The following is a 13595-nucleotide window of genomic DNA, read 5'->3' as shown; positions in this document are numbered from 1 at the left end:
TGCCTTGGGGTCTAAACTTAAGGTTTAGGAGGGAGACGTTCACTTTCTATCGGGCAGTTTTTGCCAAATGACGATTTAGGGTGGGTTACCCATATACAAGGAAAAGTGGTTGTTAAAAGTCAAACAGTTCTACCACACAAATTCAGTGAACTGGCCTCAAGTCTTTGCCCTTAGTAGATGCCTTGGGGTCTAAACTTAAGGTTTTGGAGGGAGACGTTCACTTTCTATCGGGCAGTTTTTGCCAAATGACGATTTAGGGTGGGTTACCCATATACAAGGAAAAGTGGTTGTTAAAAGTCAAACAGTTCTACCACATAAATTCAGTGAACTGGCCTCAAGTCTTTGCCCTTAGAAGATGCCTTGGGGTATAAACTTAAGGTTTAGGAGGGAGACATTCACTTTCTATCGGGCAGTTTTTGCCAAATGACGATTTAGGGTGAGTTTCCTGTATACTAGGAAAAGTGGTTGTTAAATGTCAAACAGTTCTACCGCACAGAATCAGTGAACTGGTCTCAAGTCTTTGCCCTTAGTAGATGCCTTGGGGTCTAAACTTAAGGTTTTGGAGGGAGACGTTCACTTTCTATCGGGCAGTTTTTGCCAAATGACGATTTAGGGTGAGTTTCCTGTATACTAGGAAAAGTGGTTGTTAAATGTCAAACAGTTCTACCGCACAGAATCAGTGAACTGGCCTCAAGTCTTTGCCCTTAGTAGATGACTTGGGGTCTAAACTTAAGGTTTAGGAGGGAGACGTTCACTTTCTATCGGGCAATTTTTGCCAAATGACGATTTAGGGTGGGTTACCCATATACAAGGAAAAGTGGTTGTTAAAAGTCAAACAGTTGTACCACACAAATTCAGTGAACTGGCCTCAAGTCTTTGCCCTTAATAGATGACTTGGGGTCTAAACTTAAGGTTTAGGAGGGAGACGTTCACTTTCTATCGGGCAGTTTTTGCCAAATGACGATTTAGGGTGGGTTACCCATATACAAGGAAAAGTGGTTGTTAAATGTCAAACAGTTCTACCACACAGAATCAGTGAACTGGTCTCAAGTCTTTGCCCTTAGTAGATGCCTTGGGGTCTAAACTTAAGGTTTAGGAGGGAGACGTTCACTTTCTATCGGGCAGTTTTTGCCAAATGACAATTTAGGGTGGGTTACCCATTTACAAGGAAAAGTGGTTGTTAAAAGTCAAACAGTTCTACCACACAAATTCAGTGAACTGGCCTCAAGTCTTTGCCCTTAGTAGATGCCTTGGGGTCTAAACTTAAGGTTTAGGAGGGAGACGTTCACTTTCTATCGGGCAGTTTTTGCCAAATGACGATTTAGGGTGAGTTTCCTGTATACTAGGAAAAGTGGTTGTTAAATGTCAAACAGTTCTACCGCACAGAATCAGTGAACTGGCCTCAAGTCTTTGCCCTTAGTAGATGCCTTGGGGTCTAAACTTAAGGTTTAGGAGGGAGACGTTCACTTTCTATCGGGCAGTTTTTGCCAAATGACGATTTAGGGTGGGTTACCCATATACAAGGAAAGTGGTTGTTAAAAGTCAAACATTTTTCCTACATGAAATCAGCGAACTGGCCTCAAGTCTTTGCCCTTAGTAGATGCCTTGGGGTCTAAACTTAAGGTTTAGGAGGGAGACGTTCACTTTCTATCGGGCAATTTTTGCCAAATGACGATTTAGGGTGGGTTACCCATATACAAGGAAAAGTGGTTGTTAAAAGTCAAACATTTTTCCTACATGAAATCAGTGAACTGGCCTCAAGTCTTTGCCCTTAGTAGATGCCTTGGGGTCTAAACTTAAGGTTTAGGTGGGAGACATTCACTTTCTATCGGGCAGTTTTTGCCAAATGACGATTTAGGGTGAGTTTCCTGTATACTAGGAAAAGTGGTTGTTAAATGTCAAACAGTTCTATCGCACAGAATCAGTAAACTGGCCTCAAGTCTTTGCCCTTAGTAGATGCCTTGGGGTCTAAACTTAAGGTTCAGGAGGGAGACGTTCACTTTCTATCGGGCAGTTTTTGCCAAATGACGATTTAGGGTGGGTTACCCATATACAAGGAAAGTGGTTGTTAAATGTCAAACATTTTTCCTACATGAAATCAGTGAACTGGCCTCAAGTCTTTGCCCTTAGTAGATGCCTTGGGGTCTAAACTTAAGGTTTAGGAGGGAGACGTTCACTTTCTATCGGGCAGTTTTTGCCAAATGACGATTTAGGGTGGGTTACCCATATACAAGGAAAAGTGGTTGTTAAAAGTCAAACAGTTCTACCACATAAATTCAGTGAACTGGCCTCAAGTCTTTGCCCTTAGAAGATGCCTTGGGGTATAAACTTAAGGTTTAGGAGGGAGACATTCACTTTCTATCGGGCAGTTTTTGCCAAATGACGATTTAGGGTGAGTTTCCTGTATACAAGGAAAAGTGGTTGTTAAATGTCAAACAGTTCTACCGCACAGAATCAGTGAACTGGTCTCAAGTCTTTGCCCTTAGTAGATGCCTTGGGGTCTAAACTTAAGGTTTTGGAGGGAGACGTTCACTTTCTATCGGGCAGTTTTTGCCAAATGACGATTTAGGGTGAGTTTCCTGTATACTAGGAAAAGTGGTTGTTAAATGTCAAACAGTTCTACCGCACAGAATCAGTGAACTGGCCTCAAGTCTTTGCCCTTAGTAGATGCCTTGGGGTCTAAACTTAAGGTTTAGGAGGGAGACGTTCACTTTCTATCGGGCAGTTTTTGCCAAATGACGATTTAGGGTGGGTTACCCATATACAAGGAAAAGTGGTTGTTAAAAGTCAAACAGTTCTACCACACAGAATCAGTGAACTGGCCTCAAGTCTTTGCCCTTAGAAGATGACTTGGGGTCTAAACTTAAGGTTTAGGAGGGAGACATTCACTTTCTATCGGGCAGTTTTTGCCAAATGACGATTTAGGGTGAGTTTCCTGTATACTAGGAAAAGTGGTTGTTAAATGTCAAACAGTTCTACCACACAGAATCAGTGAACTGGCCTCAAGTCTTTGCCCTTAATAGATGCCTTGGGGTCTAAACTTAAGGTTTTGGAGGGAGACGTTCACTTTCTATCGGGCAGTTTTTGCCAAATAACGATTTAGGGTGGGTTACCCATATACAAGGAAAGTGGTTGTTAAAAGTCAAACATTTTTCCTACATGAAATCAGCGAACTGGCCTCAAGTTTTTGCCCTTAGTAGATGACTTGGGGTCTAAACTTAAGGTTTAGGAGGGAGACGTTCACTTTCTATCGGGCAGTTTTTGCCAAATGACGATTTAGGGTGGGTTTCCTGTATACAAGGAAAAGTGGTTGTTAAAAGTCAAACAGTTCTACCACACAAATTCAGTGAACTGGCCTCAAGTCTTTGCCCTTAGAAGATGCCTTGGGGTCTAAACTTAAGGTTTAGGAGGGAGACATTCACTTTCTATCGGGCAGTTTTTGCCAAATGACGATTTAGGGTGAGTTTCCTGTATACTAGGAAAAGTGGTTGTTAAATGTCAAACAGTTCTACCGCACAGAATCAGTGAACTGGCCTCAAGTCTTTGCCCTTAGTAGATGACTTGGGGTCTTAACTTAAGGTTTTGGAGGGAGACGTTCACTTTCTATCGGGCAGTTTTTGCCAAATGACGATTTAGGGTGGGTTACCCATATACAAGGAAAAGTGGTTGTTAAAAGTCAAACAGTTGTACCACACAAATTCAGTGAACTGGCCTCAAGTCTTTGCCCTTAATAGATGACTTGGGGTCTAAACTTAAGGTTTAGGAGGGAGACGTTCACTTTCTATCGGGCAGTTTTTGCCAAATGACGATTTAGGGTGGGTTACCCATATACAAGGAAAAGTGGTTGTTAAATGTCAAACAGTTCTACCACACAGAATCAGTGAACTGGCCTCAAGTCTTTGCCCTTAGTAGATGCCTTGGGGTCTAAACTTAAGGTTTAGGAGGGAGACGTTCACTTTCTATCGGGCAGTTTTTGCCAAATGACAATTTAGGGTGGGTTACCCATTTACAAGGAAAAGTGGTTGTTAAAAGTCAAACAGTTCTACCACACAAATTCAGTGAACTGGCCTCAAGTCTTTGCCCTTAGTAGATGCCTTGGGGTCTAAACTTAAGGTTTAGGAGGGAGACGTTCACTTTCTATCGGGCAGTTTTTGCCAAATGACGATTTAGGGTGAGTTTCCTGTATACTAGGAAAAGTGGTTGTTAAATGTCAAACAGTTCTACCGCACAGAATCAGTGAACTGGCGTCAAGTCTTTGCCCTTAGAAGATGCCTTGGGGTCTAAACTTAAGGTTTAGGAGGGAGACGTTCACTTTCTATCGGGCAGTTTTTGCCAAATGACGATTTAGGGTGGGTTACCCATATACAAGGAAAGTGGTTGTTAAAAGTCAAACATTTTTCCTACATGAAATCAGCGAACTGGCCTCAAGTCTTTGCCCTTAGTAGATGCCTTGGGGTCTAAACTTAAGGTTTAGGAGGGAGACGTTCACTTTCTATCGGGCAGTTTTTGCCAAATGACGATTTAGGGTGGGTTACCCATATACAAGGAAAAGTGGTTGTTAAAAGTCAAACATTTTTCCTACATGAAATCAGTGAACTGGCCTCAAGTCTTTGCCCTTAGAAGATGCCTTGGGGTCTAAACTTAAGGTTTAGGAGGGAGACGTTCACTTTCTATCGGGCAGTTTTTGCCAAATGACGATTTAGGGTGGGTTACCCATATACAAGGAAAAGTGGTTGTTAAAAGTCAAACAGTTCTACCACACAAATTCAGTGAACTGGCCTCAAGTCTTTGCCCTTAGTAGATGCCTTGGGGTCTAAACTTAAGGTTTTGGAGGGAGACGTTCACTTTCTATCGGGCAGTTTTTGCCAAATGACGATTTAGGGTGGGTTACCCATCTACAAGGAAAGTGGTTGTTAAAAGTCAAACATTTTTCCTACATGAAATCAGTGAACTGGCCTCAAGTCTTTGCCCTTAGTAGATGCCTTGGGGTCTAAACTTAAGGTTTAGGTGGGAGACATTCACTTTCTATCGGGCAGTTTTTGCCAAATGACGATTTAGGGTGAGTTTCCTGTATACTAGGAAAAGTGGTTGTTAAATGTCAAACAGTTCTACCACACAGAATCAGTGAACTGGCCTCAAGTCTTTGCCCTTAGTAGATGCCTTGGGGTCTAAACTTAAGGTTCAGGAGGGATACGTTCACTTTCTATCGGGCAGTTTTTGCCAAATGACGATTTAGGGTGGGTTACCCATATACAAGGAAAGTGGTTGTTAAAAGTCAAACATTTTTCCTACATGAAATCAGTGAACTGGCCTCAAGTCTTTGCCCTTAGTAGATGCCTTGGGGTCTAAACTTAAGGTTTAGGAGGGAGACGTTCACTTTCTATCGGGCAGTTTTTGCCAAATGACGATTTAGGGTGGGTTACCCATATACAAGGAAAAGTGGTTGTTAAAAGTCAAACAGTTCTACCACATAAATTCAGTGAACTGGCCTCAAGTCTTTGCCCTTAGAAGATGCCTTGGGGTATAAACTTAAGGTTTAGGAGGGAGACATTCACTTTCTATCGGGCAGTTTTTGCCAAATGACGATTTAGGGTGAGTTTCCTGTATACAAGGAAAAGTGGTTGTTAAATGTCAAACAGTTCTACCGCACAGAATCAGTGAACTGGTCTCAAGTCTTTGCCCTTAGTAGATGCCTTGGGGTCTAAACTTAAGGTTTTGGAGGGAGACGTTCACTTTCTATCGGGCAGTTTTTGCCAAATGACGATTTAGGGTGAGTTTCCTGTATACTAGGAAAAGTGGTTGTTAAATGTCAAACAGTTCTACCGCACAGAATCAGTGAACTGGCCTCAAGTCTTTGCCCTTAGTAGATGCCTTGGGGTCTAAACTTAAGGTTTTGGAGGGAGACGTTCACTTTCTATCGGGCAGTTTTTGCCAAATGACGATTTAGGGTGAGTTTCCTGTATACTAGGAAAAGTGGTTGTTAAATGTCAAACAGTTCTACCACACAGAATCAGTGAACTGGCCTCAAGTCTTTGCCCTTAGTAGATGCCTTGGGGTCTAAACTTAAGGTTTAGGAGGGAGACGTTCACTTTCTATCGGGCAGTTTTTGCCAAATGACGATTTAGGGTGGGTTACCCATATACAAGGAAAAGTGGTTGTTAAAAGTCAAACAGTTCTACCACACAAATTCAGTGAACTGGCCTCAAGTCTTTGCCCTTAGTAGATGCATTGGGGTCTAAACTTAAGGTTTAGGAGGGAGACGTTCACTTTCTATCGGGCAGTTTTTGCCAAATGACGATTTAGGGTGGGTTACCCATATACAAGGAAAAGTGGTTGTTAAAAGTCAAACAGTTCTACCACACAGAATCAGTGAACTGGCCTCAAGTCTTTGCCCTTAGAAGATGACTTGGGGTCTAAACTTAAGGTTTAGGAGGGAGACATTCACTTTCTATCGGGCAGTTTTTGCCAAATGACGATTTAGGGTGAGTTTCCTGTATACTAGGAAAAGTGGTTGTTAAATGTCAAACAGTTCTACCACACAGAATCAGTAAACTGGCCTCAAGTCTTTGCCCTTAATAGATGCCTTGGGGTCTAAACTTAAGGTTTTGGAGGGAGACGTTCACTTTCTATCGGGCAGTTTTTGCCAAATAACGATTTAGGGTGGGTTACCCATATACAAGGAAAGTGGTTGTTAAAAGTCAAACATTTTTCCTACATGAAATCAGCGAACTGGCCTCAAGTCTTTGCCCTTAGTAGATGACTTGGGGTCTAAACTTATGGTTTAGGAGGGAGACGTTCACTTTCTATCGGGCAGTTTTTGCCAAATGACGATTTAGGGTGGGTTACCCATATACAAGGAAAAGTGGTTGTTAAAAGTCAAACAGTTCTACCACACAAATTCAGTGAACTGGCCTCAAGTCTTTGCCCTTAGAAGATGCCTTGGGGTCTAAACTTAAGGTTTAGGAGGGAGACATTCACTTTCTATCGGGCAGTTTTTGCCAAATGACGATTTAGGGTGAGTTTCCTGTATACTAGGAAAAGTGGTTGTTAAATGTCAAACAGTTCTACCGCACAGAATCAGTGAACTGGCCTCAAGTCTTTGCCCTAAGTAGATGCCTTGGGGTCTAAACTTAAGGTTTTGGAGGGAGACGTTCACTTTCTATCGGGCAGTTTTTGCCAAATGACGATTTAGGGTGGGTTACCCATATACAAGGAAAGTGGTTGTTAAAAGTCAAACATTTTTCCTACATGAAATCAGCGAACTGGCCTCAAGTCTTTGCCCTTAGTAGATGCCTTGGGGTCTAAACTTAAGGTTTAGGAGGGAGACGTTCACTTTCTATCGGGCAGTTTTTGCCAAATGACGATTTAGGGTGGGTTACCCATATACAAGGAAAAGTGGTTGTTAAAAGTCAAACAGTTGTACCACACAAATTCAGTGAACTGGCCTCAAGTCTTTGCCCTTAGTAGATGACTTGGGGTCTAAACTTAAGGTTTAGGAGGGACACGTTCACTTTCTATCGGGCAGTTTTTGCCAAATGACGATTTAGGGTGGATTACCCATATACAAGGAAAAGTGGTTGTTAAAAGTCAACAGTTCTACCACACAAATTCAGTGAACTGGCCTCAAGTCTTTGCCCTTAGAAGATGCCTTGGGGTCTAAACTTAAGGTTTAGGAGGGAGACGTTCACTTTCTATCGGGCAGTTTTTGCCAAATGACGATTTAGGGTGAGTTTCCTGTATACTAGGAAAAGTGGTTGTTAAAAGTCAACAGTTCTACCACACAAATTCAGTGAACTGGCCTCAAGTCTTTGCCCTTAGAAGATGCCTTGGGGTCTAAACTTAAGGTTTAGGAGGGAGACATTCACTTTCTATCGGGCAGTTTTTGCCAAATGACGATTTAGGGTGAGTTTCCTGTATACTAGGAAAAGTGGTTGTTAAATGTCAAACAGTTCTACCACACAGAATCAGTGAACTGGCCTCAAGTCTTTGCCCTTAATAGATGCCTTGGGGTCTAAACTTAAGGTTTTGGAGGGAGACGTTCACTTTCTATCGGGCAGTTTTTGCCAAATGACGATTTAGGGTGGGTTACCCATATACAAGGAAAGTGGTTGTTAAAAGTCAAACATTTTTCCTACATGAAATCAGCGAACTGGCCTCAAGTCTTTGCCCTTAGTAGATGCCTTGGGGTCTAAACTTAAGGTTTAGGAGGGAGACGTTCACTTTCTATCGGGCAGTTTTTGCCAAATGACGATTTAGGGTGGGTTACCCATATACAAGGAAAAGTGGTTGTTAAAAGTCAAACAGTTGTACCATACAAATTCAGTGAACTGGCCTCAAGTCTTTGCCCTTAGTAGATGCCTTGGGGTCTAAACTTAAGGTTTAGGAGGGAGACGTTCACTTTCTATCGGGCAGTTTTTGCCAAATGACGATTTAGGGTGGGTTACCCATATACAAGGAAAAGTGGTTGTTAAAAGTCAAACAGTTCTACCACACAAATTCAGTGAACTGGCCTCAAGTCTTTGCCCTTAGAAGATGCCTTGGGGTCTAAACTTAAGGTTTTGGAGGGAGACATTCACTTTCTATCGGGCAGTTTTTGCCAAATGACGATTTAGGGTGAGTTTCCTGTATACTAGGAAAAGTGGTTGTTAAATGTCAAACAGTTCTACCGCACAGAATCAGTGAACTGGCCTCAAGTCTTTGCCCTTAGTAGATGCCTTGGGGTCTAAACTTAAGGTTTTGGAGGGAGACGTTCACTTTCTATCGGGCAGTTTTTGCCAAATGACGATTTAGGGTGGGTTACCCATATACAAGAAAAGTGGTTGTTAAAAGTCAAACATTTTTCCTACATGAAATCAGCGAACTGGCCTCAAGTCTTTGCCCTTAGTAGATGCCTTGGGGTCTAAACTTAAGGTTTAGGAGGGAGACGTTCACTTTCTATCGGGCAGTTTTTGCCAAATGACGATTTAGGGTGGGTTACCCATATACAAGGAAAAGTGGTTGTTAAAAGTCAAACAGTTGTACCACACAAATTCAGTGAACTGGCCTCAAGTCTTTGCCCTTAGTAGATGACTTGGGGTCTTAACTTAAGGTTTTGGAAAGAGACGTTCACTTTCTATCGGGCAGTTTTTGCCAAATGACGATTTAGGGTGGGTTACCCATATACAAGGAAAAGTGGTTGTTAAAAGTCAAACAGTTGTACCACACAAATTCAGTGAACTGGCCTCAAGTCTTTGCCCTAAGTAGATGCCTTGGGGTCTAAACTTAAGGTTTAGGAGGGAGACGTTCACTTTCTATCGGGCAGTTTTTGCCAAATGACGATTTAGGGTGGGTTACCCATATACAAGGAAAAGTGGTTGTTAAAAGTCAAACAGTTCTACCACACAAATTCAGTGAACTGGCCTCAAGTCTTTGCCCTTAGTAGATGCCTTGGGGTCTAAACTTAAGGTTTTGGAGGGAGACGTTCACTCCCAAGTAACAATCAGCATGCCTTGAAGGTTTATTCATGTTTTATCCCGGTTTTATACGAGTATGTGAAAAAGCTAGTTGTTCTAAATTAGTTTTATGTGGTAGTTTTTTCACTTTGAACCTGTGGCGTTCCATAAAACTATCATATAACTTCTGCTATAAACATCGTCATTTAAAGACTTGCAAGTGGTCATGAATTGGTTTTGTTACTAATTATATGCCATTTCGATAAAACTTTCATTTGCGGTTGTTGTCGGAGAGATTTTTTTTGGAAACAAATACACAAAACTGTGAGGCAATGCATAAAACCAACAAAAGATTTCGTGGCCGTAACATAAACCAAAAAAGTGCTGTGATAAAACCGCTAGTTCTATCATGAGCTCAGTTATGACCACCTCAGGAGGGTTAGCCCTATTGAAGGAATCATCAGGAACACAGAGTTTTATCAGAAAAATATGTCGCCTAGTCGGGATAATTTATGTAAATACAGAAAAATCATTACTCAATTTTATGATTTCACGTACAGCTTAAGATCAAATTAAACCATACAACACGTTTCTGTCGTTTTATTTTGCCAGAAAAATTACATCATGTCTTTAAAACTCCGCTGTGTTGAAAAAACCTATTTTGCACCCAATTCCACCGAGTAAATAAAATGCATTTAACTTCCAAATTATGCATAGTTTATGTGGCGCACTTAGTTTTTGTCATTATCACAGTCACATTCACCACAAATTTTCCGTGGCATGTCTCCTGACACGTATTAAATAGGAAAACAAATCTGAATTCCATATCTGCATCTTTCCAATTGATGGCTGGATAAACAATCAAGCATAATTTATTCAGACGATCGAACATTGAGAGTGAAAAGTAATCAAAACAATTATTTGACAAGTCAGAAGATGGTTTTATTTAGAAGGTTGATAAAACTATGATACAACCCGAAATCCTAAGCCGGTTTGCATACGAAGTCATGTAGACCCCAATAAGACTGGGCCAACTAGCCAGAACGTGGGCTTATTGAGGCATACAAGAACTCGAGAGCATTTTCAAGTCGGCATCAATGGTTTTATGTATAGGATTTTTGAATCGCTAAAAAACTTTGATAAAATTAAAATTGTTACTTGGGCTTTCTATCGGGCAGTTTTTGCCAAATGACGATTTAGGGTGGGTTACCCATATACAAGGAAAGTGGTTGTTAAAAGTCAAACATTTTTCCTACATGAAATCAGCGAACTGGCCTCAAGTCTTTGCCCTTAGTAGATGCCTTGGGGTTTAAACTTAAGGTTTAGGAGGGAGACGTTCACTTTCTATCGGGCAGTTTTTGCCAAATGACGATTTAGGGTGGGTTACCCATATACTAGGAAAAGTGGTTGTTAAATGTCAAACAGTTCTACCACACAGAATCAGTGAACTGGCCTCAAGTCTTTGCCCTTAGAAGATGACTTGGGGTCTAAACTTAAGGTTTAGGAGGGAGACGTTCACTTTCTATCGGGCAGTTTTTGCCAAATGACGATTTAGGGTGAGTTTCCTGTATACTAGGAAAAGTGGTTGTTAAATGTCAAACAGTTCTATCGCACAGAATCAGTAAACTGGCCTCAAGTCTTTGCCCTTAGTAGATGCCTTGGGGTCTAAACTTAAGGTTCAGGAGGGAGACGTTCACTTTCTATCGGGCAGTTTTTGCCAAATGACGATTTAGGGTGGGTTACCCATATACAAGGAAAGTGGTTGTTAAAAGTCAAACATTTTTCCTACATGAAATCAGTGAACTGGCCTCAAGTCTTTGCCCTTAGTAGATGACTTGGGGTCTTAACTTAAGGTTTAGGAGGGAGACGTTCACTTTCTATCGGGCAGTTTTTGCCAAATGACGATTTAGGGTGGGTTACCCATATACAAGGAAAAGTGGTTGTTAAAAGTCAAACAGTTCTACCACACAAATTCAGTGAACTGGCCTCAAGTCTTTGCCCTTAGTAGATGCCTTGGGGTCTAAACTTAAGGTTTAGGAGGGAGACATTCACTTTCTATCGGGCAGTTTTTGCCAAATGACGATTTAGGGTGAGTTTCCTGTATACTAGGAAAAGTGGTTGTTAAATGTCAAACAGTTCTACCACACAGAATCAGTGAACTGGCCTCAAGTCTTTGCCCTTAGTAGATGCCTTGGGGTCTAAACTTAAGGTTTAGGTGGGAGACATTCACTTTCTATCGGGCAGTTTTTGCCAAATGACGATTTAGGGTGAGTTTCCTGTATACTAGGAAAAGTGGTTGTTAAATGTGAAACAGTTCTACCACACAGAATCAGTGAACTGGCCTCAAGTCTTTGCCCTTAGTAGATGCCTTGGGGTCTAAACTTAAGGTTTAGGAGGGAGACGTTCACTTTCTATCGGGCAGTTTTTGCCAAATGACGATTTAGGGTGGGTTACCTATATACAAGGAAAGTGGTTGTTAAAAGTCAAACATTTTTCCTACATGAAATCAGCGAACTGGCCTCAAGTCTTTGCCCTTAGTAGATGCCTTGGGGTCTAAACTTAAGGTTTAGGAGGGAGACGTTCACTTTCTATCGGGCAGTTTTTGCCAAATGACGATTTGGGTGGGTTAACCATATACAAGGAAAAGTGGTTGTTAAAAGTCAAACAGTTCTACCACACAAATTCAGTGAACTGGCCTCAAGTCTTTGCCTTTAGTAGATGCCTTGGGGTCTAAACTTAAGGTTTAGGAGGGAGACGTTCACTTTCTATCGGGCAGTTTTTGCCAAATGACGATTTAGGGTGAGTTTCCTGTATACTAGGAAAAGTGGTTGTTAAATGTCAAACAGTTTTACCGCACAGAATCAGTGAACTGGCCTCAAGTCTTTGCCCTTAGTAGATGCCTTGGGGTCTAAACTTAAGGTTTTGGAAGGAGACGTTCACTTTATTTCGGGCACTTTTTGCCAAATGACGATTTAGGGTGGGTTACCTATATACAAGGAAAGTGGTTGTTAAAAGTCAAACATTTTTCCTACATGAAATCAGCGAACTGGCCTCAAGTCTTTGCCCTTAGTAGATGCCTTGGAGTCTAAACTTAAGGTTTAGGAGGGAGACGTTCACTTTCTATCGGGCAGTTTTTGCCAAATGACGATTTAGGGTGGGTTACCCATATACAAGGAAAAGTGGTTGTTAAAAGTCAAACAGTTCTACCACACAAATTCAGTGAACTGGCCTCAAGTCTTTGCCCTTAGTAGATGCCTTGGGGTCTAAACTTAAGGTTTAGGAGGGAGACATTCACTTTCTATCGGGCAGTTTTTGCCAAATGACGATTTAGGGTGAGTTTCCTGTATACTAGGAAAAGTGGTTGTTAAATGTCAAACAGTTCTACCACACAGAATCAGTGAACTGGCTTCAAGTCTTTGCCCTTAGTAGATGCCTTGGGGTCTAAACTTAAGGTTTAGGTGGGAGACATTCACTTTCTATCGGGCAGTTTTTGCCAAATGACGATTTAGGGTGGGTTACCCATATACAAGGAAAGTGGTTGTTAAAAGTCAAACATTTTTCCTACATGAAATCAGTGAACTGGTCTCAAGTCTTTGCCCTTAGAAGATGACTTGGGGTCTAAACTTAAGGTTTAGGAGGGAGACGTTCACTTTCTATCGGGCAGTTTTTGCCAAATGACGATTTAGGGTGGGTTACCCATATACAAGGAAAAGTGGTTGTTAATAGTCAAACAGTTGTACCACACAAATTCAGTGAACTGGCCTCAAGTCTTTGCCCTTAGTAGATGACTTGGGGTCTTAACTTAAGGTTTTGGAAAGAGACGTTCACTTTCTATCGGGCAGTTTTTGCCAAATGACGATTTAGGGTGGGTTACCCATATACAAGGAAAAGTGGTTGTTAAAAGTCAAACAGTTGTACCACACAAATTCAGTGAACTGGCCTCAAGTCTTTGCCCTAAGTAGATGCCTTGGGGTCTAAACTTAAGGTTTAGGAGGGAGACGTTCACTTTCTATCGGGCAGTTTTTGCCAAATGACGATTTAGGGTGGGTTACCCATATACAAGGAAAAGTGGTTGTTAAAAGTCAAACAGTTCTACCACACAAATTCAGTGAACTGGCCTCAAGTCTTTGCCCTTAGTAGATGCCTTGGGGTCTAAACTTAAGG

The sequence above is a fragment of the Aedes albopictus genome, chromosome 2 (genome assembly GCF_035046485.1).
Source record: "Aedes albopictus strain Foshan chromosome 2, AalbF5, whole genome shotgun sequence".
Lineage (NCBI taxonomy): Eukaryota > Metazoa > Arthropoda > Insecta > Diptera > Culicidae > Aedes > Aedes albopictus.
Note: the sequence above shows the minus strand (reverse complement) of the source record.